The sequence below is a fragment of the Leptonychotes weddellii genome, chromosome 2 (assembly GCF_054177405.1).
Source record: "Leptonychotes weddellii isolate Sample4059 chromosome 2, ASM5417740v2, whole genome shotgun sequence".
Lineage (NCBI taxonomy): Eukaryota > Metazoa > Chordata > Mammalia > Carnivora > Phocidae > Leptonychotes > Leptonychotes weddellii.
Window position 1 is genome coordinate 149,269,443 of NC_138370.1, and position 7,808 is coordinate 149,277,250.

General features: G+C 41.8%; 1 pseudogene; it reads left to right on the forward strand.

Moving 5' to 3' along the window:
* Positions 1-634: 634 nt before the first annotated feature.
* On the forward strand, positions 635-1,133 carry LOC115940590 (pancreatic progenitor cell differentiation and proliferation factor pseudogene; annotated as a pseudogene).
* The last annotated feature ends 6,675 nt before the right edge of the window (positions 1,134-7,808 follow it).

Consider the following 7,808-nt stretch of genomic DNA (forward strand, 5'->3'; position numbering starts at 1 on the left):
AATACTTGTACACATATGTTCAGCACTATCACATTAGCCAAAAGGTGGAAACAACCCAAATGTCCCAAATGGATAAACAAATTGTAATACACCAATATTATTATTATTCAGCCATTAAAGGAATGAAGTGTTGATACATTTCACGCTGCAACATGGATAAATCTTAAAACTATGTTAAGTGAGAGAAGCCTGACATAAAGGGTCACACGTCATATGATTCTTTATGAAGTATCCAGAATAGGGAAATCCATACAGATTGCAAATTGGGGATTGCCAGGAGCTGGGAGAAGAGGGAATGGGGAGAACTACTTGAGAAGCTATGGAGTTTTCTTTTGCGCTTCCAAGAATGTTTTAGAACCAGATAGAAGTAGTGGCTGCACATTATGAAGGGACTAACTGCTACTAAATTACTTTTAGGATTTATTCTAAATTTTATTTAGTATTATTAATTTAGTTCACTTTAAAATAATGTCATATTATATGAATTTGGCCTTAATTAAAAAAAAAAAGCTAAGCACAAACATCAGATCTTTACATTTAATGTGATTTTCACCCCTGCGCACACCTCAGTTGTGGAGTGGCCTTTGGTGGCCTAGAGTCCCTGTCCCCGCCACCCGCGATTGCACTCCGAGGCCCGCGAGGGGTCACCCCCTTGGTTTCCACCAGCCCACAAGCGACAGCATGGCAGCCATCCCCTCCAGCGGCTTGCTCGTGGCCACACAGCCCCGCCTGGGCTCCACTTCCACTAACAGCTCCTGCAGAGGGGCGGAGCCTCCTGGGGAAGCCATCCCTCACCACCCCGGTCTCCGCAAGGCCGACCTGAACCCTGGTGGGCAAGCTTCTTTTTCCAAAAACCCACTCTCCCGTACGTGTCTACAGTCTTGGAGTCCTCAGAACGCTCGAAATCTTCCCAGGCCTCCAGCGGCGCGATCACCTGTGACTTGGCTCTGGAAGCCATGAGGAAGCAGCCCGGTGGCCAGCCTGGCAAAGCCAACACCGGGCCCCAATCCGCAGTGGCCTCCACCAGGCTTCAGGAGGCGCTGGGGCCCGCCCGCCCCTCCTCCCCTGTAGGCTGCAGCAAGCAGAAGCAGTTGGGTTCTTTTATATCAAAACAGCAAAACACCAAACAGTAAGTCGAGAGACCCTGCAATGGTGTGCCTTGCACCAAGTGGAAAATAAACTCCAAGCAGCCAGTAAAAAAAAAAAAAAAAAGTGATTTTCCTGCTAAAACCAGCTTTTTTGAAAATTAAAGCTTGTCATTAAAAACAACTAATGAACCTAGTTAATCATGTGATCCAGATATTCTGTCTCATAGATAGCCTCAGGTAGAAGCTGTGACTTTCCTATTATTCAGAATATATTCTGAATATACCTAAGAATATACTGTATCTGTATCCAGAGATTTGAACTTCTTTACAACTGGGTGTTTAGGCCTTCAGTGAGGAGCATGCAGGGACCAAAGGGTCTTCCTTGTCCCAATAATTAGTGTTAGTGATTTCAAAACTTCTGGCCCTGTCCTCAAAGGGTAAAGGATTAAAGATACTGTTTTCTCTAAAGGGTAGAGAAGAAGCTTACCAAAGAGAGAACAGGAAATGAAGGAAAATAAAGAGAGAATAGGAAACATCAGAGCAGAAGGGATGAGAAATGTGAATATTGTCTTAAGTAACTGCAGACTTAGAGGTGTTTTTTTTTTTGAAAACACACCAGAAATGTGAATTTTTCTTAAAAAAAAAAAAAGATATAAAGATGCTCTTATGGTATTTAAAAATGCCAGGCAATGGGATATATTTGGAACCTAGGAAAAAGTTGCTGTTTGAGAAACAATCTTCTGAAAGAGTGAAAATTGTGGGTAAGTAATGCAACCGTTCTACCGCAAGATTCTGTGACACACAGGATCACACACATAGGACAGAAGGGGTCAGAGGCCTGACACCTGCCCTTCGATTCTTTCTGGCTGAAGCCCATATCCTCAGGAGGACGGTAGGAATAACATGGAGCTGAGGCCCCAACACACTCTGGTTACATCAGGCCTTTTAAACCCTAAGTCTAGCCCTGAAGATAGAACACATTTTGACCTTCCCGGTTAATGTGTAAAAAATGTGCTATTTGTAGGAAATGCTGCCGCCATGACTCATAAAAAGTGAATTGCCATGCATACCTAATAACTAGCAATTCCCTCCCCTGCTCGTCTTTGTATTTTCAAGAAAACCAGGTTAAATGTAAAGATTTAATTTTTGTACATAAACTTCTTTTACTTTTTACTTTGAAATAATTGCCGATTTATAGGAGAGTGCAGAGGAATGTGCAGGGAATTCCCACGTCGTCTTCCGCTGGCCTCCCAAAATGTTACCATCTTACACAACTATTGTGCAATAGCAATGCCAAGAAATCAGTATTAGTACAATCCATAGTTTATTCAGATTTCACTAGTTACATAGGCACTTGTGTGTGTGTGTGTGTGTAGAGCTGTAAGCAATTTTATCACTGACTTGGCCTTGCGTAACCACCACTGCAATCAAAATACTCAACCGTACCATCCCAAGACTCTTGTAATATTCCCTTGTAGCCACGTTCATCCCCTCCTGCACCATCTCTAACCTCTCGCAACCACTAATCTGTTCTTCATCTCTATAATTATGTTATTTCTTGAATTTTAAGTAAACGGAACGATGTAGTAGGTAACCTTTTGGCACTAGCTTTCTTCACTGAGCATCATTTCCTTTAGGAGGTTCATCCATGTTGTGGCATGTATCAATGTTCCTTTTTTTTGCTGAGTGGTATTCTGTGGTATGGATGTACCACATTTGTTTAGCCATTCACCAAGTGCAGTTTGGGGCTATTAAGAAGAAAGCTTCTATGAACATTCATATACAAGTTGCTGTCTGAAATTCACTCTCCATTTCTGTGGGACAAATACCCAAGGATGCTACTGCTGCATAGTATGGTGAGCCTATTTTTAGTTTTGAAAGGGACTGCCAAATATTTTCCATTATATGCATAGGCGTGTAAGAGGGGAAAATGTTCACTTTCAGAAAGAATGAATTTCGCAAATGAAATCTCTCATATCTCCCTAAATAAGTGAAATTTTTAAGGGAGAAGAGAAAGGAAATTCTTTCTTAACATATAGGGGTGCCTGGGTGGCTCAGTCGGTTAAGGGTCTGACTCTTGGTTTAGGCTCAGGCTACGATCTCATGGGTCATCAGCTCGAGCCCTACATCGGGCTCCGTGCTCAGCGGGGAGTCTGAAGATTCTCTCCCTCTGCCCCTCCCCCTACTCTCACTCTCTCTCAAATAAATAATCTTAAAAAAAAATAGATACAGTGCTTGGATTAATTGTATTTTAAGTTTTGTGACTCAGACATTTTCTTTTTCTACTTCCTCTGTAATGATTCAGAGGTTGCTCACAGCCGTTGTACCTCCGTGAGTTGTGGTCTCACAGAAAATGAATATAACCCCATAGCAGAGACGGTTGTCAGGGGCTCAGGGATAAAAATAATTTTTGGTACTTCGGTTAAAAAGAATCACGAAAACAATATTTTCAAAGAAAGATTTATGAAAGAAGACAATAGTAGTTTCTATTGGCCCACTGACTTGTAAATAAAGTAGGAATTTCTCATGGTTCATTATTATAAAACTTCATATAATTGAACTATGGCAGCTGCTAGCCTTCTTAAATAATGAAGGAGAGAATGAAGGAGATGGAGCCTTTGGTAGTTGGTATATTAGACCAGGGATATTGGCATATTTAGAATGGGACAAGGGAGATGGCAGGCTAGAGAAATAGGGTATTCAGCATCAATTAACCTGTTCCTGCATCTCGTGATTTTTCTTTAAATTTAAATGTAAAAAATTGTCTGTGCATCTTTTCACCTTCTGTGTTCCTGTCTCCTTTTTACTTTTTCTCTGCCCTGGAAATCATAACTATCTGAAAAATAAGCTTTTCCCTTGGCTCATCACTAGCAAGATAGTGTAACATAAATATCACCTTAAACTCATAAAAATGTTAATTCCAGAGGTTTCAGCATTTCTTTCCATGCCTTCATTCACTTTCTCTTATCTCTCCCACAGGAAAGGGGATCAATTTTCTCCTAAACATTTCTTGAAAGGAATAGAAAACTGAATTTTGTGTGCTTCATTTGCTCTATCATAAATATGGTCATTTTCATAAACTCTATCTCATATGGGAGAAGCTGTCATTGGCATTTCTGAGATCGGATGTGCAGTCTTCAAAAATCAATTATTTGCAGATGATTTGCAACTCCACTAATATTTCCTATGCATCTGGGGAAGGCAAGAAATTTACTTTGTGGAAACCTGGAAGGAGGAGGCCTAGAACACAGAGAACATGTGTCAAGCTGAAAACTGAGCCTTTTTAAAAATATATTTTACCAAATTTTGAAACAATCGGAGAGTTACAGAAACATAATTTTTTTCTGAAGTGTTTGAGAGAACATTGTTAGCGTAATGGTCCATCACCCCAGAATACCCTGTATTTCCTACAAACACACCTCTGTACAAAACCACAATACAACCATAAAAAAATCAGCAAGTTCACAAGATACATACACCTAATTGTCTCTATAATGTCTTTTTTTTAAAGATTTTATTTATTTATTTGTCAGAGAGAGAGGGAGAGAGAGACAGAGAGCAAGCACAAGCAGGGGGAGCGGCAGGCAGAGGGAGAAGCAGGCTCCCCAGTGAGCAAAAGCCCGATGCGGGACATCATCCCAGGACCCTGGGATCATGACCTGAGCCGAAGACAGACGCTTAACTGACTGAGCCACCGAGGCGTCTCCCTATAATGTCTTTGATAGTGAAAGAATTCAATCCAGGATCATGCATTGCATTTGATTGTCCTGTTTTAGTCTTCAATCTGGTACAGCTGCTCAATCTTTCCTTAACTTCCAAGCCTCAACACTTTTGAAAATTCCAGACTAGTTATATTGTAGAATGACCCTCCATTTTAGTTTGTCTGATACTTTCTCATGATTAGATTCAGATTATGCATCTTCAGCGGGAATATCACAGAAGTGATGCTGTGTTCTTCTCATCCCATCCTCTCATGTGGCCTAAGATTTTGATTTGTCCCATTACTGATGATGATCACTTTGATTACTTGATTAAAGTGGTGTCTGCCAGGCTTCTCAATTTAAAGTTACTCTTTGCCCTTTGTAATAAATGAATATTTTGGAGGGAGATTCTTTAAAACTATGTAAATGTCTTGTTCCTCATCAAACTCTCAGTGTATGTGTTTTAATATCTGTGTGGGTTCATATTTTATTCAAAGGGTTATAGTTCATTGCTGTCCTTTATTTTTAAGCTTAAATAGGATCCAGTTTGTTTAGTGGAAGCCCCTCCAAGCTGGTTTCCAGGTCCTTTTCCCATGTCCCCCACATTTTTTGAGGCCGATATTGTTTACTGGCACAATAAGATGTTTTAGGCTCACCTTGTATTTTTCCTGCCCCAACTCTGGAACTAGGCATTTCTACAAGAATCTTTTATTCCTGTTAGGAAATGGTATTTAGAAGTCAAGATCTGGGCACAAGGTGTGATCACTGCTATTCCCAGATTCTCTCCGTGGAGAGAGTGCTAGGGAAATACTTGTCCGTTTGTCTATCTATCTATCTTAACTATCTTGAACTGTGAGTTTGATGTGGGAAACAAAGGCAGAAGAAAAATTATTAAATTTCCTTACTACCAACAGCCCATTAACAAGTCCTTGAAACAGGCAGAGTGACATTCCTCTAGGGACTCAACTGCCTCGATGTTAATACTTTGCTAAGAGCAAAAGGCAATCCTAGCCCGAACTCTGCCTCCCCAGGATCCTGTAAGTCTACTTTAACATACAAAAATTCCTTTGGAAACTTCCTTTATCTCTAAACCCCACAAGATACGTGTTGGCAAACATCCCCCAAGCATATGGCCCACCGATATACATCTGAAGGGTCTCATGACTCAGGTTTTATTAGACAGTAATAAATGACCTTTTCTCAACAATAGCTAGCCCCTTCAAGGTCCTGGAAACCTTGCTTCCAAAATTCCTTAGAGACGGATGCTATCCCTAACCCCTTCCCAACTTGAAAGTCTATAATGGGCTACTCCTCATGACCCCATTGCAGCTGTTTCTGCCCATGGGTCCTGTCCCCGTGCCTTAAAAAAATCACCTTTTTGCACCAAAGACATCTCAAGAATTCTTTTTTGGCCGTCGGCTTTGAACCCTAACGTCTTTCCTCCATCAAGTTCACACAGATGCATCCAATCCCAATTCAATACCAGCATTCATTCTAGTTTTTACTATTCTGTACTTATAACTCCCTTTTCCAACGGTTAGAATCTTGTGTTTCATTATCCTTAATAATTACTAATTCAATTAATCCCCTTTAACCATTTTGAGACCAATCCCAATGTCTGTGGGTTTTTTCCACACCATCAAGTAATTCTCAGACATCAGTTGGGTATAATACAATTCAACTCAATTCTTTTTTTTTTAAGATTTTATTTATTTATTTGTCAGAGAGAGAGAGCAAGAGAGCGAGCACAAGCAGTGGGAGCAGCAGGCAGAGGGAGAAGCAGGCTCCCCGCTGAGCAAAGCCCGATGCTGGGCTCGATCCCAAGACCCTGGGATCATGACCCGAGCCAAAGGCAGACGCTTAACCGACCCAGCCACCCAGGCATCCCTCAACTCAATTCTGACACTACCCAAGTAGTGTCAGATCCCACAGGTTAAGGGCTCAGTCCCACAGGACTGCTGCCCCCATTCCCTCAGTTCAGGCACTAATCACAAGTCCAGGTTGCCACCTGTGCTTCGGATCAACTGGCTGTAGATGGAGTTTCCAACAACCCCCTCCTTGGGTTCGATTAATTTGCTAGAATGGTTCACAGAAACATTTTACTTAACAGTTTGCTATAAAAGGATATAACTCAGGAAGAGCCAGGTGGAGAAGATGCATAGGGTAGGGGAACTTACCTTAAAGGTTCAGAGCTTCTCTGCACCCTCCAAGCTGCCGGTTTCCTCAATTCTCCTCAGACTCACCAACTCAGAAGCTCTCCAAACGCCAACACTTTTTGTTTTTTTTTTAGGGAGGCTTCATTTCTTAGGCATGATTGATTAAATCATTGGCCACTGGTGATTAAATTCAATCTAGGTCATGGCGTGGGACTGAAAGTTCCAACCAACTATTCACCTGGTTGTTTCCCCTAGCAACCGGCCCCCAGCCTTAGGGGCTTTCCGAAAGTCGCCTCATTAACATAACAAAAGACACCCTCATTGCTCTGGTCACTTGGGAAATTATGTGTTTTAGGAGCTCTGTTCCAGAAACTGGAAGGAAGACATAAAATGTATGTTTCCTATAAATTACACCCTTGTACGCACACACAGATGCACACACTTCCCAATCCTGTCCCTACTCTCTTGGTGTCCAGATGCCTGCAGCTCGCTGCTGGGCTCTGACTCCCCTTTCCAGGCTGTCCCCCTTGGACACCTTTTTCACTCTGCTCAGCCTCTGACTTGCCAGGGGCAGCTGCCTGATGGTGTGGTTACCTTCCTCACCTTGCCTGGACTCCAGCGCCCCACACTGGGCCACCATGTCTTCCCTCAACACCACTGGCCATGCTGTCCTTGCCATGTTCCACCTAATGGCTTTAGATTGCATTATTAGGGAAGGAAAATGCTTTCTTAAAAATAAATTTTAAATTACTTAAATACTATGTTTTTATTTGAATAGATTCATTCTCCAGTCATTCTGTTTCCCTTACTTGGTTTTAAATTGGCTCAGCAAGAAAATCAGATGGTACTTTGGGCTGGCATTA